The sequence below is a fragment of the Mustela nigripes genome, chromosome 4 (assembly GCF_022355385.1).
Source record: "Mustela nigripes isolate SB6536 chromosome 4, MUSNIG.SB6536, whole genome shotgun sequence".
NCBI lineage: Eukaryota > Metazoa > Chordata > Mammalia > Carnivora > Mustelidae > Mustela > Mustela nigripes.
The window spans coordinates 46,676,785-46,703,352 of NC_081560.1; the positions used below are offsets into that span (position 1 = coordinate 46,676,785).

Sequence of the window (26,568 nt, forward strand, 5' to 3'; positions counted from 1 at the left end):
GGCTCTCTGCTCAGCAGGGAGCCTGCTTCCTTCTCTCTCTGCCTGCCTCTCAGTGTACTTGTAATTTCTCTCTGTCAAATAAATAAATAAAATCTTTAAAAAAAAAAAGACTTGAGCTAGAACAGGATCAAGCCAAGTGGCCAGTTCCAGAAAAGACTGGCCAAGACTGTCCTGAACTTAATTCATGTGTAAGGAGAGGAGGCTTAGAACCATATCAGTCCCCTACCCATGGGTCTCTGTACCTAAAATGGGCATCACATAGGATGACCTAAAATAGGTGGGGGTTGAGCCATGGTTAAGGGACAGTCCCTCAACACTACTGGAAAATCCAGGAACTAGCCAGTGGGAAGGTCTCGTTATATGTGGAACATGGAGGCTAATGGCTTTCATGTACTGGGTGCTTGTAATGTGCTAAGGGATTTACTTATACGTAAATTTTATTTAATCTTTACAGCCATTCTGTGAAGACTTAGAGAATGAAGTACTTGCACAGCCACAGGCCTTTTAAATGGCAGAACCGAGATTTAAACCCAGGTCTAACTCTAAAGGTCCCACTCTAGATTCCTAGGTTATACAGCCTCTCCAGAAGGAGCTAGCTATGTCTCTGCAGTGTTGGACTGAGACAGGGAAATGATATCCATGTCCCTGAGGAGAGCCTCCAGTTAACTTGAATAAAATTGCATCTCTTTACTTGCGAAAGTTCTACCTCCCGCCTGGGGCTCAGCCCCGGATTAGACGCATATGCCTTTTTTTTTTTTTTTTTTTTTTTTTTTTTTTTTTGCCCCAATAGATCTCAATGTCTCCTCAGAGCTCTTCGAGTCTTGCCTCTGATCTCCCCCATCTCAAGAATCTATTCTTGGCTGAATCCCTGGGTTATGTTTGGGCAACAGTTTATATCCCTAAGAAACAGACACCTTCTCTTTGTAAATACAGATGATAGGTAAAGCATCTTACCTTTTACCTTATCTAAGGAGGATGAAAGATCTACTAATTCTTTCACTTGCAGAGCACAACTTTGCAGCCCACTGAGACCATCTCAGGATGCAATCCCTGTCCCCCTCCTTCTGGACCTCCAGTTCTGCTACTACACTGGTAAAGGGGAGCTACACTGACTCAGGAACCAATCTGCCTAGGTTCAATCCTGGCAGGCTACATGTGACCCAAGGGGCCCTGGATAAACCATCAACTTTGCTTTACTCACTTGCAAACTGGGAATAACAACAACACCTCCTTCAAGAAGCCTTGGTAAGAAGTAAGACAACCTATTATATGTAAAACACTTAGCTCAGTCCTGGCATAGGACAAACACTCCACAAATATTAACTGTTATTACTGGTTGAGATTATATTGCTGTATCTCCTCTGCTTGGCATTATATAGTCACTTAATCAAAATTAGCTCATTTTCAAAACACTGCAGAAAATCACGTGTTACTGCTCAAGGACTGGTATCTTACACATGGAGAAACATCCAGATAACAAAAATTGACTTGTTCTGTCAACTTCCCCCAAAATACATTACTTTTAATGTCACTTGACATTTTTCCAAGACTTGGCCTTATATTCTATAACTCATCCCTACACTAACCTGGAAGATCTACTTTGCAGATGAGAACACTGAGTTTCAGAGATGTCAAGTAATCATCATCATCATCATCATAGGAAGAAGAAGAAGGAGAGAAGGAGACATGGTAACTAACATTTGTCTTGGGCTTCCTGTGTATTATCCAGTGCTTTAAGGAACTTCTATATATGTTGTCTTTCAATTTTCAAAACCCTATGATACCCAGAGAGGGTAAGAAACCACCTAAGGGTCAGGGCTCATGGAGAAAATGGGAAATGGATAATTCCACTTCCTTAGTGTGGTGCCTGAGTTGCACAGATAGGTTTGATGGACGGCCAAGAACAATAATATCCATGGGTCTCTGCTATAGGGGCACTGCTCCTATCCTGCATCTGACTCCCTCATACACACATACACACATACACATACACTCTTTCTCCACACAGGGGGAGTTTCTAACTCTCCTTCTCACTAAAAAATTCTGTGATTGTAGCTGCATCTACAGAGACCATCTCCCTGCCATTTTCGGAGAAGCCTGAGCACAGATGGGTGTGCAGTAGTCTCTCCTTATCCACCGGGGATGCGTTCTAAGACCCTTCCGTGGATGCCTGAGGCCACAGAATGTGTAAGGAGAGGAGGTTTTTCCCATACAGACCTATGTTTTTCCCATAGATCCATTACAGACCCATATAGACCTAGGTTTTTCCAATACAGACCTATGACCACATTTGATCATGATAACAATAGCTAATCTCAACAGTATACCACTGTAACAATGTACTGTAATAAACTTGAGGGATTGTGGTCTCTCTCTTGCTCTCAAACTGCCGTATTGTGCTGTACTCACCCTTCTTGTGATGCTGTGAGAGGCTGACATGCCCATGTGATGAGACGAAGGGAGGGGAAAGACGTAGGTTCTGGGACACGGAGTTAGGTTCCCACTGACCTGCTGACAATATACATCAGAAGGAGGAGCATCGCTTCTAGCCCGCAGTGTACCAGAGCTTCCTGAAACCTCCGGAAGCAAAACCACGGATAAGGGGAGGACTACTGTAGTCTTCTCAAGGGACAGAGAACACCACTGAACCTTTTCTCAGCCACATTAAATATGATGTTCCTGCTTTAGAACAACATAAAAATGTGATTTGTTTCATCTTTCGGCAGCCCGTCTGCGCTCTGCATGTTGGCTGCAGACCGCTGTGATCCACAACCCTCCCAAGGCAGGGAGAGGCTAGGCCTGAGCGAAGCCAGAGCACAGTCCCTGTAAATCATCAGTTTCCATTCACGCTCATCTTACTAGAGTCACAGCTCTGTCGCTATCTTGATTAGTGCAGGAAAGAGGGAGTTGAGATTAAGAGAGACGATTCTGGGCGCCTGGGTGGCTCAGTTGGTTGAGCAACAGCCTTGGGCTCAGGTCATGATCCCGGACTTCCAGGATTGAGTCCCGCATCGGGCTCCCAGCTCCTTGGGGAGTCTGCTTCTCCCTCTGACCTTCTCCTCTCTCATGCTCTCTCTCACTCGTTCTCTCTCAAATAAATAAAATCTTTTAAAAAGAGAGAGAGAGAGACAATTCTGTGCTGCCCAGGAAGTACCAGATGAGTCGGTAAACTGCCCAGTTATTGGTCACTTGGAAAGCAGATTTCAGCTGCCCTGGGGTCTTGGAAACACACAGCTTGGAGAGGCCGTGGAGCAGCTGTTCCTCTCTTATAAAGCTTTCCGTGATCAGAGAGAGGAAAAACATAAGTGCTGCCCAGGCTAAGTGAAGCTCATACAATTTGAGATTCACATTTTGAAAAGCACAGAGAGGAGACTGTCTCATGCTCTGGATTATCTTGTTTGCCAGTCAATGAGCAAGAACTTGTCCAGACTGCCCAACAGGACATTCAATGTCAATCTTATTCTCACTTGCCTCTGTGATGCTTTGTGGAATGTTCACAGGCCCTGTTCAAAGGGCAAAAGATTTAAAAAGAATTATCCGCTTGGCTCACCATTACCCACTTTCTGCTAATGCAGAGATGTCATTGTAAAAGATGGCCCCATGTTAGGCACAGAAAGAGGCAAGTTTCTGGGAGTTTACACCTAGGCAACAGTTCTCAAAGGATGGTCTAGGGAACCCTGAGAGTCCCTAAGAGCATCCTGATGTCTGAGAGGTCAAAACAATTTTCCTAAAGCCACTTCGACACTGTTTGACTTGTTCAATCTCATTCTTTCTCAAGTGTACAGTAGAGTTTCCCAGAAGATACAGAACACAGGATACGGCAACAGATCAAATGCATAGGCTGAAAAGAGAATCCGATGGTCTCTCATGAGGCCAGATGCTAAAGAGATTTGCAGCAAAGTAAAACAATGACACTATTCTCACTAATTGTTCTTTGGAAACATAATTTTTTAATAAAAAAAAAATTATGTTAACATACAATTGGCAGATGGCTTGAAATAAACTGAAGTTTATTTTTTCAATTTCAAAGTTTTAATTTCTAATATGGTAAATATTAATTAATGTGACCCACATAAGGTATTTGGGGCCACCAATCACTTTTAAAAGAATAACAAGCTCTTGAACCTAAAAAGTGTGAGAACCACTGACTTAGGAAGAACCTCACTATTTTTCTCTTTGGCAGAAGCCTGCCTGGCTTCCCTAGCCAAGCCTCTGTCTGCTTCAGACTCACCACCTTCTTGGTTTTGGGTGCAGGTTCTCTCCTTTGTAGCCTTATTACCTGCCTTACCCCAAATTCTTACGATTGAATTGCCTTTCTTCGGCCTATGACATGGGTCCTGGAGGTTCACAGTTGTTCATTCTCCTTGGCAAGGCAGAGAGAGTAGCCTTCCTTGGCCTCTCTGTTCTCAGTCAGGCAGTGCCCAGATGCATGTGAAAACTGACATTTGTGTCTGGCCCATGAAATCAACAAACGCTCTGACAGGGGCTAGACAGAAAGTGATGACTCGTAAGTCTTGTGACAGAGACACCCTATAGGTTGACCACATGGACCCAAGAGATCAGAGATGAGCCTGAGCCCGGGCCCCAGAGGGAGCCCCAGGTCTGTGATGGGGAACACAAAATGCCAGCCCATCACTGGGTGGGCAGGCAGAACCACCCAGATCCAGTGTCCCCTTCCAGGTGTGAAAAACACTGTGACAGAGCGAACCTGCAGGCAGAGCCATTTTCTCTGGAGGTTCCAGGGACCTCAGGACTCCCCTCACAGATGAAGCTGGAGGACTGTCTCCATCTCTGTCCTGCAAACTGCAACAAAATATTTGCCACAATCTAATCCACCTGTAAGCAATCACTGCGCTCCTCTTAGACACCTGGGTAAAGTGCTGTGGGAAGAAGTGCAAAGATTAATAAGAAATGCTCCCTCCCTGCACTCCAGGAGCAGAAAAAAATCGTTAGCAGAGCTGCTTATTAGCAGCACAATGATCAGATTTGAGTTTCAGCTCCTGTCTCTTACCTGCCCTGCTTTCTAGAGGGAATGAAAAGTGTGCAACATGAGAAGGCAAAGCAGCCAGAGAGTGGAGAAAAAAAAGCCCTAAATAAGGCACAAGACTGGTAATCAACATCTGAAATACAAGAAATGATTCTGCCAGAGAAGCCAGTCTTTGTTGTTTCTTTACAAATGTTGTTTCTTTACCTCAAATTCAATGGTTGCCCTGGACAGAAAGCACCTGATTTCCTACCAAACTTGGAACTCCCATGTCTGACCTGGTTGTGCTCAGGTTCCCAGGCAGGATTCACCTAAGAGGCCCTTTAAAGGCACCCAGCCAGCAGGACACCCAGCCCGGAGGGCATCCGGGAGGTGGAAAGGAACTCGGAACATTCATGAATGTCAGGGTGCTTCATCTCTACAGAAGGCTCTGGAATCACAAGGGTCGGCATTAAAATGGGCTGCCTGAAGATCACCTGTCTGTCCAGCATGGCTGGGAGCGCACAACCAGGGGGCTTTCACCAGACATACCTGATCGCCAGTGGCTTGAACTTGGGCACTTGCTGTCAGAGACAGACAGGGACCTGCCACAGCCGTATTTAATGCACTCAATTCATGGGGAGGAGGAAAGCGACACAAGGAGCCTTGCTGGTGAAGCATGTCTGAAGCCATTACCCGTCTCGCTCCCTTCTCGTTCCCCTGCCTCTCACCTCCTCCAGCTCACCTCGACTGCAATCACTTCTGTTCAGCAAGGTTTTGAGGTGCTGGGAAGTGTCTTACTGTAAGCATCTTCTAATCGCTTATGAAGATTATCAGGATCATGTATTCCCAACTCTTCCGCACTATGAACATCAAAAGCCCATTAACTAATGAATTACATGCTTTCAAGGATTATCTGTACCTAAAATATTAGAAAATCACTATTTCTCTCACATATGCAAAACGACATCTTTTTCTGTCAGTCACACATTCTTTCTTCCTCTCTCCCCTACTCTCTCCTTCTCTCTTTCCAGAGTCTCTCCCTCACGCGCTCTCTGCTCCACAGACACAAGTACAGTCTCTACTTATTAGCCTACGGTGCACTCAAACATTAAAAAATGATTCAGCAATTGATCACATTTTAAGCCACTTGAAAACTGTCAAAATCGGAAATGAAGACTGTAGCTCCTTCATTTCGCAAGCAGCTTCGAGGCAAGTGGGCAAGTGGGGCGGGCTTCTCTAGAAGAACGTCATGGATTCGGAGCCCAGTGCTTATGAGAACTGAAGTGGTGCGGGCCAACCAGCAAGGCAATCGGGAGGATTAAATAAAAATAATGCCCATGAAGCATGGGCCTCAGTGCCTCCCACTGCAAAGCGCTCCACAAACGATAGCTATTGTTTTTATCAGGAAGTACTTAGGACAGAGGCCATAATTCAAAAGAAGAAGAGAATCAGAAAGACAGAGGCCATCCATACCAGACATTGTTTATTAATCCATCTGTGCACTCTGCTGAAATTGGCATGACAGTGGACAAAGCATTTATATTAACTTTTCTGATTCCCCAAGACAAGCCTGTAAAGTAGGCAGGACGGGTAATATTATCCCACTTGATAAACCAGGACAGGACAGAGGGCCAGAAAGCTCTGAAGGTGGTTTTGGTGTAAGGTTTAACAGTCATTAAGTGGAAGGGACAGAAACAGGAGCCACAGGGCTCAGGGCGCTGAAAGGGAACTGTGTTCTTCATATGGCTGATACCCTCAGTCTTTCTAATTTCTGATCCTGCCTCATCTGAAAACTGGCGTCTAAAGAATTTCAGGTTAAAATGTCAAAGTCGATGCAGTAAAAAGCTAACCCCCGATTATCCAACTGCGGCCCAGTTGAGTGAATCAATATGTTTCCTCCCACCTACCAGGTCGGAGCTACCATTTCCCTTCTGGGAGCAGTGCACTCCGTATTAGGGGCAGGGACCGTGCGCATGGTTATAGGAGAAAAGTCATGCGAGTGCAGGGACTTGACTCCCAGCAGCCCAGCTGCTCTGCTGCCTTCTGTGGCCACAGCCCCAATTTAGCACAGAGGATCACAGGCTGGCAGCTGTCAATTATGCAAAGCAGATTGCCTCCCCATGGCATTCCACATCTGGAGAAACCTTCCTTGGGAATCCATACAGATGTATCCATGCATTCTCACTGCTATTATTACCTTCAAAACTACCTAGAGAATATTCTCTTCCAAATGCAAAGATTAAGAGAAGTTCAAAATGCCTGGCATAGTTAGTAATTTTTATTAAAAAAAAATACTCTATAGCCAATGCGGATACCCAGGAAGACTATTTTTCAAATGGCATGAAATACAAAAGACATAAAAAACACCACTGAAAATGCTGCTACACTATCAAATAATTTATACTTCCTCCCGTGTTATCTAAAATAAATGACACTTTTGAGCCAATCGCATACATTAAATATGGATGATTTGTTTCCCCAAACCTTAATTCCAGGGTTTTAACTCAGCAAATAAAATAAAGAAGATAATTAAAATGACTTCTGTCCCATATCATGCATAGGAGAAACATGCAGGGTACAGGGAAGAGGAAGGTTTTAGCACAAAATATTCAGCCATTTCAATGGAAAAGAACCTCTCACAATACAGATCAATAGCTTGGGCTGCCTCTCTGTTTGCCCTGCCTAACTGGGGACTTTGCTATAAAATCTGATTACTGTTATCAGCAGGAAGCTGATTTGGCTGTCTTGCTTCAAGGAGAGTCATCCAAATTACAGATCAGCCAAAACACAGGCTGGGTGACGCTGGCACATGTAGATGGAATGTTCTGGAGCCTCTCCTTATCCTATGGTATGGGGAAGACTCTGTGGCCTGATCAACATAAACTGTTCATATATGCGACAAATACCAGATTCCCAGAACAGGGACACATTCACCTCCCAAGTTACGGGAAACTAGAGAAAATTCAAACGGGTACCAGTGCCTGGTTCTGGGCACTACGATCCACACCCCTCAAGGTCCTCCCTGGAGAGAAGTAGCTTGCTTTTTGCATCCTTTAAGAAACCCTTGAGAAATGTGTATTTGGTGCCTAATACGCAGAAGGTACTGTGCTGTCTTGTGGCGATACAGAGAAGTATATCCCAATGATATGCCTGCCATGGAGAAGTGCAGGGGAGGTCAGCAGGCACTCGGTGAGAAATGCCAAATGGTGCAAAGTTCTAAATGTTCCTGGAGCCGATAGGCAGGTGGTGCTTGAGCCAGGTAGGAAAGTGTCAAGCGAAGGGAGGAATTTGACCCATCTGGCGTCCTTCCTTTCAGAGATGGGCAGAACTTCAAATAGAAAATGACTCTAGCTTCTCATCTTAAAAAGAGAGAAGGGCCAATGTAGTCAATCTGCTATTTTGAAAAGCATTTATATTAACTTTTCTAATTCCCCAGAACAAGCCTGTGAAGTAAGCAGGACAGGTGATATTATCCCACTTGATAAACCAGGACCGGACAAAGGGCCAGAAAGCTCTGAAGGTGGTTTTGGTATAAGGTTTAACAGTCATTAAGCAGAAGCGACCAGAACAGGAGCCACAGGGCTCAAGGCCCTGAAAGGGAACTGTGTTCTCCATTTGGCTGACACCCTCAGTCTTTCTAATTTATGGTTACCATTTTGCAAAAAGTGATTGTCGGGGCCCGGGCTGGGTGTGAGGGATGTCACTGCTCAGAGAGGCAGAGGCTTCTGGAGGGGGTTCTGGTTCCTGTTGTTGGCTGTGTGGTCAGTAGTCTGGATAGGAAGGGATGGGAGGAAGGGGACAGGAAGGCGACACTCAGAACAAGCCTGTCATTCACACTGAAGATGGGAACACTTGGGAGTGAACCGGGGCTTGAAATTCTGCTCCACTCTTCCTGGCTAGGTGACCCTGGATAAATTATAGACCTCAGTTGCTAAACCTCAACTCCCTGGACTGTGAAATGGGGCAATGCCTGTCATGGCAGGGACCTCACTAAGTAATGCATCTACACCTTGGATCACAAGACATACAAACAGTCTCTAAACCCTAGATCTCACATGACTCTTCTCACATCATCTTCCACACAGTGGAATAATGACTGGGATCACCGGTCACAGATTTTTCTGGAAAACGCCTAATTCTACAACTCTTATCTTGTTCATTCATCTGACAGGCAAGATGGCCAAACTGAGATTCAGCAGAGACATTCTTTGTATTCATAGGTAATACTATCGCCCATTTAGTATCTTATTAGATCATCCATTGTTTAGACATTTTTGATGTGAGGGGTGGTAGGACAGAGAGGAGGTGGGAAAGAACAACTTTGGGAAAAAGGAACTATTTATGGAGTCTCCCCCTCTGGCGAGTGCTCAGTGAGAATGCCCTCCTGATGGCCCAGTTTCCTAGGAAACTCAGCTTGGAGACCTCACGCTGTGAGGGTATCAGCAATTTGCTTTGTAGAAGACACACACATCTGGCAGTCATTTGGGCAATATGTCACAGAGCCAATGGTAGACAGAATATATGAATTGAGTATTTTTGAGGTGAATCTTCACTCAAGTGGCAGTGAAGCTTTTACCATCTAAATCAGACTTTATGAGTTGCCTCAAAACTCGAGACTTTGCCTTCTGGTTTTACTCACCTGCCATGCCAAGGGCTGTCCTTTGTACTCAGTCTAGTTGGCATCAACATTCTTTATTTCCCAGTTCTTGCTCACTACACAGGGCTGTAAGATACTCCTCCCTGCATGCTAGAGAGAGGAGCTGGGCTACTGCTCTCCTCGGCCCTGAGGGACTCCCCTCAGCCCATGTCTCTCGAGAAGACTCCTGCCATCTGCACTAACATCCTTTAGATTCAGGAGTGACAAGGCAGGTAGATCTATCCTAATCAGAGAGGATTTTTATTTAATCATCTTGTCTTTGCTCTCGGAGTCCCTGTTGCCCACCCACATCTCTTAAGCAGTTTACGAAGCTCTTGTCAGTTAATTAACAGCCTGTCTAGCTCCCCAGCCAGGATCCTTACGGAGGCCGAAGTCATACTCAGAACAGACCAAGGTTTCAGGAGGTTTATCTGTTTGGTTGGTGAGTTTGGTCAGTTTCGTCTAGAAGAACAAATGAAAGTTGTACTGTCTTCTTTGGCATCAGATTATAAATGCGCCTGTGGCCTCCTCTTTCCGGGATGAAAATGGTGGTAGTGTGTGTGTGTGGGGGGGGGCGTTTCTTAAGCATTGTGCTTACTCTCACCTTGTGTCCCATTCACTTCATGACTTCTTTTATTTTCATTCTCTCTTGTCAAGATGGAATCTCAATTAGGTTCTGACACACATTTTTGTTAAGAGTAATGTTATTCTGCAAATCCTTTCATGTTCTATTGACATAGAGGCCATCCTTTATAAACTGTCTGAAACCGTCAGTGGATGAAAAGAGGAACAACCAACTTCAGTCAGAAACCCTAAGACTCAAAAACTCATTGAACAAGATGAACACTAACACGTTCTATGATGTATGGCTGAAAGGAAATCAAGTGCTCAAAGAGTGCAGCATCCGGAGGAAGGTGGGTAAGGAACGCAGGTGGGAGACAAGAGTGCCCAGAGGAAGCAGGAGGACTACCCAGTCAGGAGGCAACTCAGAGCCTTCGGAAAACGTGAAGCTCGGTAAATGGATGAGTGTTCTATGGAGTCAGGTGAAGTTGAAGAAATAAGAGTTGCATTGTCGACTGTGCTGGCAAAATAGCCATGACACCTCAGGAGAGAAGGGTGGGGTATAAAATGCTGGGGCGTGGGGTGGGCGTTGAGGTTCTCAAAGGACAGTCATGATATGTTCTGTCCTAAGTGCTTCACATGTACTATCTCATTTAATTCTGTGAGGTAAGTACCAACATGACAGGTGAGGAAACTGAGGTACCGGCAGGTTAACTGACTTGCCAACGATCATGCTGATGACTGATAGTGGAGTCTGAATTAAAACCGAGGCATTCTGGCTGCAGATTCTGTGAGCTCAACCACTATACCATACTATACCACTATACCACACAAACCATAAAGAATACCATAAAGAAACCATAAAGAAAGTCCTCTGGGTAATTTCTCAATTGCTTTTTAAAATACACCCACCCCAACTCCCCAACTGGAAGTATACATATTTAGGAATTATGCTGGTTCTTACATTATAGATTACCAGATACGTGAGCTTTCTTTCTTTCTTTCTCTTTTTCTTCTTCTTCTTTTTTTTTTTTTTCTAGGAAATACACATGGGAGTGAGTTGGGGGTAGTTATGGTCTGGTTACTATGAACTGAATTAGGCAGAGATAGGGTTTCTTCTTTTTGCCTATGTGTGGAATTCTCTATAACAGGTACTTTCCACCCTCATGGTTTCACTGTGACTGAGAGAAATAGATTTCATATCATTTCTCAATGGATTGAATTTTTGCTGAGAAACAACAAAACTTCTTTTAAAAGGGCCATGACTTATTCCATCTAAATCCAGTGGCTTTTTTTTTTTTTCTGTTAACAGTCAACTCTCTTGTCCACTTTCAAAATTTTTAAAGTATTTTTTTAAATTGTGGTCAAATATTCATATCATGAGATGCACTGTTTTAACCACACTCACACTTTCAGGCAACCATCACCGACATCCATCTCCAAAACTCTCTTCATTTTGCAAAACTAAAAACTTCACCCATTAAAATCTACTTTCTTTTTAGTAAGGAAGTTTCACCTTAATAGATGAAAATAAAAGAAACAATTATGCAAAGTAAAAAAGGGTTAGTCTGCTGAATGAAGTCGGTCCACAGAAAACAATTATCTTCAAACTATTCTCTATAGGACTGATTAAAAAAAAAAATCCAGACCTTTATCACCTAAATTGACAGCCTAATCTTGATATAATTCAGTTCTCTTTAAGATGGTATAACTTGTTTTAGCTTAGTAAAGAGAAAATAGTTTAAAATATTAACCATGAGGGTTATCTTTGTGACTGACACAAAACAGGATTAACATTTCCTTTGAAATATTACCCCACTGGACCCCATACCCAGGATTCTGATTCAATTGATTGCCAACATTTCTTTAAGCTTCCCTGAAAAGTCTCCAGTGCAGCCAAGGATTCCTAAAGTTTAAGGGAGTGATATGGACTGAATATCAATTTGAGGCCATGGAATAAATATGCAGAAAGCGGTGGGTCTCAGCCTTCTGGGTTTTCTGAACTCAGAGACCACTTTGAGAATGTGATGAAGTTATGGATCATATCCTTGAAATACATGTCTACTTGAATAAGCTTGCAAAACTCATTGCCTATTGCAGGGGCCCATGGTCCACCTGAAGCTCACCTTCACATGCTGAGAGCAGAAGAAGCAGGGACAATAGCCAAGGAAGAAACCTTATTTGGGGAACACCAATAAATAATGAGCCAGCTGAAAGAAATAAAAAGGAACCAACCCAGGAAACTGAGAAGATGTGGGCGGAAAGGTGGAAAGAGAGCCAAATGAAGTCAAGACCTGAGAGAATTTTGAGAGAAAAGGGTAATACAGAGTCAGATGCTATGCATGGGCCAAACAATGGTGTTGGAGATGGTTGAGAGTAAACAGCAGGACCTGTGGAACAGTCAAGCACGTTCTGCTGGAAGACTGGAGGGGGATACCATAGATGTAGAGAGGTGAGGAGGGCAGAAAGGGCAAAGGAAGTAGCCGTTAGGAGGAAACTACAAGGAGGTATGTATGTGGGAGGAGTCTCAGGACAGTGGTGGGTGCAGGGCCAGAAGGCTGAGGGTGGAAATGAGGGTACAGTGTGGTTTACACATGATTAGTGTTAGTGTGAACAGTTTCCTTCCCCAGATCTCACCTGCCTCCTTCCCACATACACCTTTCTGCTTCTGTTCCCTGGTTTTGCCTGACTTCCAGACTCCACAATATCTAGCCATCTCTTCCCTAACCCACATCTTCATCCAGTTGCCTGGATCTCAGTAATCCTACATCTGAGTGCTGTCATTGCTTTCCCAAATGTCCCCATCCCACCATTTCTCCCTTGCCCAAGCCTCATCCATACAGGACGGTGCTTTAACCCCATGAAACTTCCGCTATGTTGTCCATCTTCTCTAACTATTAGAAGTGGGCCTGCCAAAGGGTTGGACTATGTTTTCCAAAAATAGCCTACACCAGTATATCCCATCCCACGTGATCTCCTACAGTGTGGTACTGATGCTCTTCACCACGAGAGGTGGGATCTAGGCCTCCTCTCCTGAATCTGAGCAGATCTCTGACTTGCATGTAATCAAAAGACTGACAGGAATAACAATGAGTAGTCATCATCAGAAAAAGACCAGGTCAGAAAAAGACGATGGAGCTTCTACCTTGTTCAATGGCAATTTTGTGCTTGCAGCCCTGAACTACCCTGTAAGAAGTCTGACTACCTAAAGGCTGCCATGCTGTGAGGAAGCCCAGTGCCAGTGAGTAAAGAGACTCTTGAATGAGTCCAGCTAAGCCTTCAAGTCTTCCTTGCTGAGGGCCCAAACATCATGGAGCAACACAAAGTTGTCCTCTCTGTCCCTTTCTGGAATTCCTAATCCACTGTGTCCATGAACCTAATAAAATGATTGCTGTTTTATGCCACTAAATTTAAGGAGGTTTTGTGGCAATAGTAGTGGCTATGTTTCTCTCCTGGACTGTTAGTGTCCTGAGAGCAGGGTCTGTAGCTGATTTTCTAGGAGTACAGTGCTGATGTGTAAAAATCAGGTGACCCAAAAGATAAAGCAACTCTCTGCTTTCTTAATGAGGAAATAAGGAAAAACATTTTTTGTCAGTTTAAACACATGAACTTTCAAGGTTAAAATTGAAATAGTTAATTTTCCAATTATAATTAATTTACATGTGCATATTCACAATCACACATTGTAGAAGATACTTAGAAATATAGCTCTTTTTCCTTCCGATGTTTTGACACAATTTTATTAAATTCTTGATACATATCTTCGTCAACGTATCTTAGTCATTGTTAGAGTTACTCTTTGGTCACCTAACAGATTCTGAAACCCACCATCTTCACATCCTTTTACCCAGTTTGAGATAAAGCACTTTGGAATGTGTGTATGAGGCTGTCACTGGACATTTTATCCAGCGTCAATGGTGCATTTATATAACATGAGACCAGTTTTTTATTTTATTGCCCATAGATGTGTATTCATGAGCACTACAAAATAAGTGATCACCACTTTGTTGCTTTCCAAAATAATCTTAAAAGTCTTGTGTACAATCCTATCTAATGTGCCATTCTTTGAGGGCAGAGCCCATGGAATTTACACTAAAGCTATGTAAATTTACTTCCTTTTAAAATCATTCCATTAGATGACCTCTGGAGCATCCAATGCTGGTACTTCTTTTAGGTAATTTCAAGCTAATATGTCCTGCCCTAAAAATGTTTGTTGTTTTAAGTAAGTAAGTGAGCTTTAATTCTAGTTACAACAAGACTTTGCAAGGACTCATCCACCATATATTGGGTAGATACCCTGGAACATGTGTATGAAATGGAAAAATAATTCTTGTGGTCTTTAGGGAGATGGCGCTCAGGGAGGATTTTCAGGTTATAAGAGGGCAAATCTGAAGATAGAGGCCTGTTGAGAGGAAATCATGTTACTTCAGGGGAGAGATAATGAGGATACTCGTAACTGTTTTCAGTAGGTTTGGAAAGGATGAGAAAGGCACTAGCAAAGGCAGAAGTGATAGAGCTTGGCCAAGTTGGGGAGGCAGTGTATACAGTGAAAATACCAGCTCTATAATGTGAAGTTCCTGAGTTCAAACCCAGGCCTGTCATTAAATAGGCTGTGTGACCCTGACCAAGTTACTAAGCCTCTCTGAGCTTCAGTTTCTTTCATTAGTTGTCAGAAGAATAATATAAGATCATATCATGAAACATAGAAAAAATATGTAAAAAGACAGCTGACTGGAGTGTTCCTGAACATACTTTATCAAGAACATCTATTAATCTATTATGACTGATAACTGACTGGATGGGGTGTTTGGGAGTGAGGAATTGTTACTTCCTACAGAATAATAGTAATAATAATAATGTCCTCTTACAACAGGTCATCCCTGATGTCTGCTTTAAAAAAAATCATGTCTTAAACTTTTTTTCCCCATAAGTGTCAAAGTTGTTAGAAAACAATAGAATACAATTAACGGGAGATTATTTCTAAATGGCATTCTTAAAAATCTGTAAATTACATTTCATGGAAAGAAACGCAATGAGTGGGACAAAGGATCTCTTTTCCCCGACTCTGCTATTGGGAGAAACCACCACATACATCACCAAATAAAACAAGTCTGGTGTCCAAAATTACCAGGCTGAAAAATCACACTGCTGAATAAAATGTTCATCTGAAACAAAAGTCTAAACTCTTGAAGGTCAGAAGCAATCAGAGGGGAGCCTTGAGATATGGAGCCAGCAAGTGGATAAGCTTCTTATAAGGAAACCTGGTTGACAGAGCAGAATCCAGGGCTGCACCATGGGCGCTTAGATGCTGATTCCACCCCATGGCCATGCCTTCCCCAGGCTTCCCCTCCTCACTTCAAAGTGCCCTCACTCGTGGCAGAAAGAATTTTCTAAAGCATAGTTCTGGTATCCCTTCCTGGATGGTTACTCAGTTCCACCAAGTCAAGCATGAAAAGACTGCCAGTGAGGGAAAGCAAAATTAATTATACTTTATACATTATAAAAGAAATAATTTCATTAAATAAAGTACTTAAAGGTACTTGGGCAGCAGCACACAATATCCTTGTTCTTCCCCACTTGTGCATATCTTAACAGATTTCTCCCTATTCAGGCGCTCCTGGGTGACTCAGTCGGTTAAGTGTCTGACTTCAGTGCAGGTCATGATTTCAGCGTCTTGGGATTGAGCCTAGCATCAAGACTTCATTGGGCCCTGCATCAGGCTCCCTGCTCAGCAGGAAGTTTCCTTGTCCCTACCCACCATTCATTCTCTCCGTCTCTCTCTCAAATAAATAAATAAATAAAATATTTTTTAAAAAGACCTCTCCATACTCATATACAGACATCTTCCTTCTCTCTCTCTTTTTACAGCTACATGATGCCTCACTGTGTGCTATACCACAGTCTATTCAACTGGTTCCCCACTGCTGGACACTGGGGTGTTTCGAGCCTTCTGGGGTTCCAATAAAACCCAGGCAATAAGCCGACACCCGTGTTGTCATAGGGCCCCACAGACGGAGGTGGGTTTGCTCGGTACTTCTGCTAGATGATGCTGGGGTCCCCTCAGCAGAGGGTGCACAGTCTCCTATACTCGTGAGTGAAATAAAATTCTGATTTCTGGGGTGCCTGGGTGGCTCAGTCATTAAGCATGTGCCTTTGGCTCAGGTCATGATCCCAGGGTCCTGGGATCGAGCTCTGCATCGAGCTCCCTGCTCAGTGGGAAGCCTGCTTCCCCCTCCTCCCATTTCCCCTGCTTGTGTTCCCTTTCTCTTCTGTCAAAAAAATAACTAAAACCTTTAAAATAAATAAATTCTGATTTCCATTTTGAATGTTTATGTTTTCCTTCTGTTTTATTTTGTGGACCTCTCTCTTTGGAAGCAGACATTAAATTTATAGAGAGGCTGATCAGAGACTATCCTCACCACGAAGGCAAAAAAAATCAAAACACCTCATTTCATCCCTTATAAGGATCAAATTAGTAGTAGAGATAACAAGTGCACGACTGTGGAGGAGCTAGACATTCTCGGGAGACACAACTGACTTAGAAGATTTTATGGAAGAAAAGGGATTTGAGGGGGCCCTTGAAGAAAGCAGAGATGCCAGGGAAGCAGAGGAAAACCTTTAGGTTCCCAAGCAGAAAGATACATCGAGTGTGGCGAGAAGGATGAACAAGCTGGCTGTGGCAAGACACCACGTAGATGACGGAGGACAGAGCTTAGACGTGTAACCAGGACCCGAATGTGGAAAACCTTCAATTCCAATGGGCAAAGTTTGGTCCTTCTGATTTAGGATCTCTGATCTAGGCTATATGAAGTGTGAATCTACATCCTGGTTTATCCAGGACTGTTCTGGTAGGTGTCTATTGTCTTAGCACGTCTATTACTCTCAAGCATCCCAGTTCAGATGATAAAGTAATGAGTTGTCCCAGCAGTAGGGACCACTAAAAATCTGTGGACAAGAGAGAGATGATGAAAGAAATATTTCAGCCAAATAAACATGAAAACTGGATACACACAGAATGGCTGGAAGGAGAGAGGCAGGTGGGAGACGACCAGGACATCACCCGGCAGGGTAGCAGGAACGCGGAAGCTGGAGGAAGGACAGTAGGTCTGACTGGTTTGGAGCAAAGATTCTTAGCCTGCCTCATTTGTCAGCTGAAGCAACTGGATTGGCTGCAAAAGGGCCCTTTCCGTTCTAACACTCCAGGGTCGAGGAGATGATTGCTACGATCTAGGTGCAGGGCTAGTGGAAGAATGGAAAGGAAAACAAGAGGAAGGGAGGGTGAAGGACAGGGAACAGTCCGAACAGTGGAGCGTGCGTGACAAGGAGAGCAGGGCTGCTGCTGCTGCTGATGTGAAAGGTGTGCAGACTATCGAGCTCAATTGTGACACATTGCACGAGGTCAGCTTTATACGCGCTGTATCTGAGATGACAACCGGCTGAGGAAGTGGCGACTTACCGATACCTATAAAAGGACATCATGATGTAACCAAACCCAATGGGAACAAGGGCTGGGATGGACCACACAGAGATTTCCAGCAAATGACCTTAGTGAGGTCAGGTGGTCACTCATTCACGGTGCTCAGGTCTGGTGCAAAGACCACAAGTGAATAAACAAAGCATGGGAGTCTGAGCGTCAGACTGGGAAAGCAGTGCAGGTTTTTTGGGATTTTTAAAAATTTATTTATTCATTTTTAGGGGGGAGGGAGGCAGAGGGAGAGAATCCCCAAGCAGACTCCCCAATGAGTGCGGAGCCTGACGTGGGGCTCCATCTCATGACCCATGAGATCATGACCTGAGCGAAACCAAGCATCAGACATTTAACCAACGGAGCCACCAAGTGCCCCCAGTATAGGTTTTTAATGGCAAGGCCAGTTGGCAATTCCAGCCATTGCCAAAGGCTCTGAAGGACACTCTCTGCTTCTATTCAGAATGTCATTAAGGTAAACCTCTGCCTATACCTACATGGCTTTGAGCCTGAGCAAGTACCTCCATCTAGTCCTTTAGCTTTGTTTCCCCAGTGACCAAAAGGATGTGCCACCAGAAGTCATTACCATGAAAGGGTCTTTGGTTAATGGAGGGTCCTACAGGTAGATTTGGGTCCAGGGGATGTCAGCTTCTCCTCACAGGCTGGAAGACTGGCTCCTGGACTATCTGAGTTCTCTTACCCTGCAGCTCATGTGTCGAGGTCTCAAAAGATCATCAAAGAACATCCTTACTAGACCAGTTTGATGCAGTTACAGTAAATGCACTTTAAAATAATTCCTTGAACAAATCATCCAAGAGCACCAGCTTCCTAGCAGAAGATACTGAGGAATGAAAAGTCTTTCCCCTCAGGCTTCCACTACTTTGTGATGAGATCAGAAGCAGATAATTAAATCGCCTAGGGCCATGTTGCTCGACATAAATTTAAAACCGCAAGGTGAGAGTTAAAATATTGTAATTGTATTTAAGCTGAAAGAATAGGAAATGGTTTTTTCCCCTCTTTGCAAATGTTTGTGTGCAAACTTTTCCTTCTTAAAAGAGAACATTTTCAACTGAAAAAGAAACACTAAAATCATGCACAGATGAGTCATGAAATTCCAGGTTTATTAGAGATAAAGTGTTCTCACATGATCACAAGATTCTGCGGTTCCGAAAAGAGATGAGTCGCCCGGAGCTTGAGGACAGACCGTCTCTCATTCACTCACCCAGCTAACATACCTGACACACCATGATGCCGAAGTCAAGTGAACGTTTTTTATATGGCATCGAAGTTCTATGTCTGGAACTAAGTGTAACCCAACAGCTAATGTTCACTGTAACAGCATGCTGAGATAGGAACAGGAAGTGCACAGAGAAGAGGAAAGAAAGATAAAACAGGGCGACTATTCAAGCCAAACTGCTCTGAGAAATGTCCACTCAAGCTGCCAGGGACTTAAATACCAAAGGAAAGGTAAATTGGATTAGATACGTTTGGAAGAGAGTTCCAGTAAGATGCTTGCTAACTTCCAATTGCATTTAATGGCATTACACGGGCTCTGCTTCTAGAAAATGATGTTTGCATACAGCACGCTGCATTTCTGGATCCTGTGCTTACGGAAGGTACACCCGAGCGAAGGGCTGAGATGTATGCAGCTTGCAAAGAAACAAATGCTGTCAGGACATCAGTCAAATCCTCCACAAGCCCTACAATAAAGAGTAAGTAAAAGGGGTGGGGGTGGATGAGGGATAAATCATGACTGGGTTTTTTGTTGGTTTGGGTTTGGGTTGTTTTGTTTTGTCTTTCCTATGAAAGATCCTTTGTGAACCTGAATCGTCCAGCTTGTCACATTGGCTGTCTACAAGATTAATTCCAGCTAATTGCTCAGCTGTCCCGCTGCCTATGTCACACAAGTCTATAAAACATGACTGAAATTGAAAAAAAAAAAAAAAAGATGAAAAGAGAAGAGGGAAAAGCACATCTCCAATCATGTTTCTATGTTCTCTTTTTTTAATCATTGAGATTATTCCTTCCAGTCTCATGACCTGGTGTTACTGACAAAACATTCTTCTCCTAGCCTTCTGATCATTCCTTCCCATAGCCCACATTTTAGGACTAGCTGGAAGGTCATACAGGCCAGGGCCACAGGAGCCACACTGTACGATGGACACCTGAGTCCCTCCCTTATCATACTTACTTTGTCATCTGGGGTCATGGATGGGGTCAGTTGGGCAGTGCGATGAGCTTGCTGGCTCTGCCTGGACCCAAAGCTCCGTGTGCTGGTAGGCAGCCAGGACAGTATGCTTGCAAAGGGAAATGGACAGCACATCCCTCTCTGCACACAATCCACCCATGCATGCACATGGACAACTACTTTCACCTCTCCTCATCTCCTGACTCTCTGTGTTCCCCAGTTAGCAACCTATTGTCATGGATGTCTGTTCTGCAGGTTCTGGAGGTATGTGGGCCTAAATGCTTTGCCGTGTTCCTCTGGTCTTCCAATGCTTCCTGCACGTTGCCTCTTCCCTCTGTGACCTGCAGGCTGTGTTGCTGGGACAACTACACACGGCTGATTAGAAGTTCTGGGTCAGATATTGTGCATTAGCTAGCTACGCACCCTGTCCAATCTCTTTTTAGCAAACTTGTCTCGACTACAGCGGCTGAGAGGCTACAAACTACATTTCCCAGGATCCCTTGCAGCTCCAGGTCTATGCGTGATGTGGACTCTGACAAGCAGACATATTCACAGGAGATTCGGAAGGAGAAAATGTGGAGCAGTGGCTGTACAGGGAAATTGGCTGCTATTATGGACCCCGTGTGTGTGATTGCCTGGGGGCTGCTATGGCAGATTCTCATGTCCACTACCTAGTAACAGCAAAGCTGAGTATGAGCAACATTAGCAAGGGAGTAACTGCCAGAACAGTCTTGGTTCTCTTGCATTCATAATATCTTGTAATAAACCGTTCTCTGCTTAAATCTGGTACAGTAGCTTCTGTTACCTGTAACTATTAACAACAATCAAAACAACTTCTTGCCCTTATCCTTTCATTTTTTTCCCTTACTGAGGACTGTCCCCACCTCATACTTACAGAAGATGCTTCAAATACATGCGCCAAAACCCTACTTGAGAAATGACAAATCTCACTAATCTCGAGTATGCCTTCTATTTGCATTAGCGCTCATGGCCTGGTTCATTCATTTAACAAAGATCTGCTAAAGGATGACTTGTGTTAGGCACTGAGCCACCATGGAACCACACAATTCTTGCCTTCATGGAGACTTCCAGGAGCTTACCATCTAGTGTGAAAAGAGTAGCTACATTTATTTAGCATCTACTACGGCCAGACACTACAATTAACACCCTAAATATTAAACTCCTATAACCCTCCCCAAGAAAGCGTGAAGTGGATATTATCTTCCCTATTTTACAGACGAAGGAACTAAGGCTTCCGGAGGACAGAATTATGTATCTGGTATATATACTGCAAATGCCTTTAGGGTGGGGAAAAATTCACTAGCCGCATCTTTGAATTTTTATAGTTGAAAGAGCTCATCTATTTCCATCTTCTACCTATTCCAGAATCTCTTTTATGGCTTACTCTGCTAGGTAGCTAACCTAAATCCATGATGCCTTCCTTACAAATAGAAGACCTATTTTGTTCAAAGTAGCATTGAACTGAGCTAAAAACTTAATTTCCTGGATATCTTCACATTTCGGAGATGTCATGTGACTCCAGTTCTGGACAGTGAGAATTAATTTGAAGGCACTGAGGATTCTAGAAAATTTTCACTTGCTTCATGTGAGCTGTCCCTTCTGGATCCAACCTTCTTTATCCTGTTGGGATGAGCATGTGTGGCTAAAGGTAAGGCAGCTCACTTCAAGCACCAAAGATGAAGGATACATAAAGACAGCAGGGGCAGAAAGAGGAGCCTGGGTCCTTGGTGGCACCCTAGTGCTTTGATCCAAACTGAGGAGGTTAATTCAGGACATTTTACTGTGCGAGAATTTTGTTGGTTCATCGCTATTTGTTAAGCCACTGTGGTTGGTTTTCTGTTACTTGGACTGAAATGCATTCTCTAACTAACACACATCCTTAACACTCGGGATGCCAAAGACTCTGCTTAAATCTTTTTCCATGATGGAAAACCAACTGCCCAAAGATGTCACTTACATTTTTGGATGGCCCCGTAGAAATTAGTGTTTCCTCCCCCTAAACTGCAGTTCCATCCTGTACAAGAGATAGCACTTTGGGGCTTAAGAATGGAATTTAAGACAAAAAGCGTCATACTGAATACTCTTACACAGACAATCTCAAGTAATCCTCCTATAATCCGGTGTGGTAGGTTGCATTGTACCCACTCTAGGATAGAAGATAGTGTGTATTTCAGTATATCCCTGATACGTGGCTACAGTAATCTCCTTGGGCTGCCCTAACAAAGCCATACAAATTGGCTGGCTTAGCACAAGAGAACTTCATTCTTGCATGGTTCTGGAGACTAGAAGTCTGAAATCAAGGTGGTGGGACGTCTATGTTCCCTCTGATGGCTCTGGGGAGGAAACTTGCCTTGCCTCTTCCAGCTTGGTGCTCCTTGGCTTGTGGTAGTACTGCTCTAATCTCTGCCTCCGTCTTCACACAACCTTATTGATTATCTTCTACCCTCTTATAAGAACATCAGCAACACTGGATTTAGGAACTACTTAATCCAGTATGACCCTGCCTTGCTAAACACATCTGCAAAGACCTTATTTCTAAATAAGGTCGCCGTCTGAGGTTGCAGATAGACATGAATTTGAGGAGGTGGGTTGGGGTGCTATTTAACCCACTAGAGTGGCAGAGCCTTTAATCAGGGTTTTTCTTCAGCTGTTCGGGAGTTAAGGATAATGAATTTGTGTCTAAACCTGTACATATAGCACAGAGAATTCTTGAGATATAAAATTTAAAACACCTTGACAAAGCTACCAAAACAAACCACTGTCACCTGATTTTAATTGCTTAGATCTTTAAGATAAGTGTCATGCACCAAGTCTTACATTGTCTTGAATTAAATATAATTAAGTTCTACTTCCATGATGCAAACCCTACTGCGTCTAAAATTGGCTTCACTTTCATAGTTGAAAATAAACTTTCACAGTTTACACATACTGATATATTTCCCTATGTTTGAATCTTAAAAGAGTACGTGGGGAAAGAGTGAAATCTCTGTTTATTCAAACATTACTAATATGTGTGGATTGTTTTAATTTATTCTCTTATAGTCTGTATATATGTTATACAAAGTTATCTTAAAAATACTGCCTAGTGGAAGGGAGGTGAAAATAAAATAAGACAAAATCAGAGAGGGAGACGAACCATAAGAGACTCTTGACTATAGGAAACAAACTGAAGGTTGCTGGAGAAGAGTTGAGTGAGGGGGATGGGGTAACTGGATGATGGGCATTAGGGAAGGCATGTGATGTAACGACCACTGGATGTTATACACAACTGATGAATCACTAAACTCTACCTCTGAAACCAATACACTGTATCTTAATTAAATGAATTTAAATAAAAAAATACTACTTATTCCTATAACAACCCTAAAAAGTGGTCTTATCAGAGGTAGGTATTTTAAATCACAACCCCTTGCAACATAGCCTGCACAGTAGATACATAAAGAAGAAGTGGAGTCTTTTATTTAATGTTCATTCAATTTTATCATCCTTGTCTATAATAATTAATACATAATGGAAATATTAGTAAACTGTAAGAAGTTTCAGGCATGCAGAAAAGGGGAAGGAGGAAACTTCATGGCAGGAAATGTCAAGGTTTAATGGGAATTTAGTCCCTCATCTAAAACATTTAATTATTTGTAAAGTACTTTTATACTCTTTAATAAGTCACGCTATAATTCATGCAAGTCCCATATCTTCTATACATTCCTGAAGCAGAAACCTCTGTTGGATCTGCCTGGTTCCCCGAGACATGTGCTCCTTCTGTCTATGAAGCTAACTAGGTTAATCTCCTATCTGTAACATTTTAAAATAAAAAGGAATTTTAACGCTCTTATAGAATTATCAAAGAAGTACCTTTTGCTCATTTAAGGATTAGGAAAAAAAAAAAACCTCTAATCCAATAAATCTCCTATCTAATTTTGGTAATGGATATATAATTTCATTTTTGAAATACAGATGAAAGGATATTAGAAATGGGAATGTATCAATAAGGGTGTTGCTATAAAAGCTATAAACAGCTGACTCCTCCTATCTTCCTTTCATCTCAGAGAACACCATAAAACGACGCCTCTTAACAGAAACCTGAGCTAATTGGTGTTTCTGCCAGTGAACAAAAGCAGATATAACAGAAAAAATGACTGCAGACAAACAGATCATAAGCCCATGTTATATAAGTTTACATCCCTGAAGTCTTAACATAATGTTGAGAAGCCTCATATTCTCTTCAGTATGCAAAACAATGGAAGAAAAGAATTCTTTAAATGCTTTACATGCTTTAAAAACTACAAGTCCTACTTGTTTAAATTCACATTCTTTTTTTTTTTTTAAGATTATTTGTTTGTTTGTTTGTTTTTGTGAGAGAGGGAGAGAGAATGCCAGATGGAAGAAAGACAGAGGGAGAGGCCGACTTCCTGCTGAGCAGGGACTGGACGTAGGACTGGATCCCAGGACGCTAGGATCATGACCTGAGCCCAAGGGAGATGCTTAACCAACTGAGCCACTCAAGCACTCTAAATTCACATGTCTAAATTGAGGTGAAAATGCCACCACCATTCCTGTGACACTGTCCCTTCTTTTCATGTAGATACAGAATACCACGTGTGAATGTAATATCTGTGTCTTTAATTAATTGTTCAGTTGCAGAACTACCTTTTACATTAGAGCAGCTATTAAAGATAAGCTGATTTCCTGAAAGCTTCAAAATACACATGGATAAGTAAAATATACTCCCTACACTTGAGGAACTTACAATCGGACAGAGGAAAGACAAAAGGCTCAGAGCAGAAAGGCCACAGGACCAACCTACAAACAAATCCTGTTTGGCTGCTGGGATCATGATGCTCTTTGAGGAAAGAGCCACATCTGATCTGCACACTGAAGAACCCATCAAGTTCCAGTGAAGGGAGAGGGCACCCCAGGACACAGGAAGGTAAGACAAAGCCACTGGGTCGTAACCTTGGCTCATACAGTCATGTGGCCAGAGTTTGAAACATGAAGTATCCAGATTCTAGTCCCCCATTTATTGGTGTGTGTCCCTCAAGGTGGAGAGCTTATATGCTCAACATGGCAGATTCCTGGGACAAAAAGATGAGAGTAGGAACCTATGAGAAATATTCAGAGCACAGGAGTCGGTCATACTCCAAGCAGAGATTGAGCCAGGAAGTGAAGTGAGAAGCAACACAGACTCCTCCATGGGCTTGAAATGCCAAGCTTAAGAGGATGGGAACCACCCAAGATCTATGGGTGGAGGAATGATATCATCAGAGCTGTGTTTCAAGCAAAGACACCTGGCAGTGGTCCCAAAGGCAGATGTGATAGGCAAAGACTCTAGGCAGGAAATGTATCACCAGGCCAGTAATGATAACTTGGGGGAAATGTAGGGCCTGCACTAAGGTCACAGCAGCAGAGCGGAGGAGGAGAAACAGATGCTAGAGAGAATGGGGGAAGCCTTGGATAGCGAGCTGGAGGCAGAACAGAGCTAGAAAATGGCAGGTGAGCGGTGTGAAGGCAGGTCTGACTGGAGGGCCCAGAGTGCAGATGGCCAGCCCAGAGCTCAGGTCTCCAGGTGGCTATCAGATGTTGCTTCCTGCTGGTATCACCACTGCCTACTCCAGGAAGGCCTCTAGGTCCTCTAGACCTCATTCTCCAAAGCTCCGCCCAGACTTGCTCCCAACACCTGCGAGAAAATCAGACCCAATGAGTGCACTTCCCTGAGATGGACACGGTCTTCCTCCTGAGCTCCAGCTCCCTATGCCACCCTCTAGTAGCAGGCCGGTCTCTGAGCTCTGCTCTCACTGGTGGGCTAGCTCACCTCGGGCATAGATGCCTGAGCAAGGCAGAGCACACACTCAGCTCCACAGGCACTAAGACTCCTCCTTCAAAATCACGGCTCCACGAAAAATGACGGCAGCCGCAAAACAAAAATAAAAAGCGTAACACTGACCACTGGAGAAGTACAAGTTGGGAGGGACCTGGGGTTTGATTCTCATTCTGCTTTGTTTTGTCTTTAATCAGAAGGCAAAGCCACGGGAAGGGAAAGCTGGCAGAGGAAACAACAGAACAGTGTCAACACTCCGGTCTCAATGGATCTGGCTGTGATGCGATGAAGGTCAAGACCGGCTAATAAAAGGTCAGGGCTTGTGATGCACCATCAGGGCCAGGAAGGCTTTTGTTTGTTCTGTTTTGTTTTCTATAACTCAGGGTCTGGCAGTCGTTGTAAGGGAGCAAAACAAACAAGTTCTGGCCGCTGCTAGGCTCCTGTACGGGCCCTGCCCAATGCCAGGGCACTGGGGTGCTCTGTGTCCGCAACGGCCCCCACAGCTGCACAACACAGTGGCCTGCATCCTTCTGGCATGCTAAGAGCAGGAAGCAGGGCAGGCTGGCCATGGGCAGAAGACTGAAAAAGCATGTGGGCCCAGGACAAATGGGCACTTGTTCCCTGGAGGGTGTTGGGCAATGACTTTCATAAACAGCGAAGGGGGAGGAAGGAGGCCCAGCCAGCATGCCTGTGCGCCTGCGGCAGCAGGGAGAAGAGGCCCGTTCTGGCATCTTTGGGTGACTCTGCTATTGGCAGAAACATCAGCAAGACCTGAAACAGAAAACTCTAGAATTCGGGGTTCTCCCAGGACTACAGACCTGCAGTGTCCCGGCTCCAGATATGCCATCCTGTTTTCTGACCTCTCTTGTACTTGCTATTCCCTCTTCCCAGAGTGCCCTCCCCGCCCCATTGGCAC

General features: G+C 43.7%; 1 protein-coding gene and 1 long non-coding RNA gene across 2 annotated transcripts in view; one reads left to right on the top strand and one right to left on the bottom strand.

The window, feature by feature from the left end:
• Positions 1-26,568, bottom strand: part of CHN2 (chimerin 2) — a 290,379-nt gene that overhangs the window by 214,237 nt on the left and 49,574 nt on the right. The window lies entirely within an intron of this gene.
• On the top strand, positions 18,826-20,669 carry LOC132014995 (uncharacterized). The gene is made up of 3 exons (XR_009403514.1): positions 18,826-19,095; positions 19,191-19,340; positions 20,260-20,669. It is a non-coding gene; the product is annotated as an uncharacterized LOC132014995 (long non-coding RNA).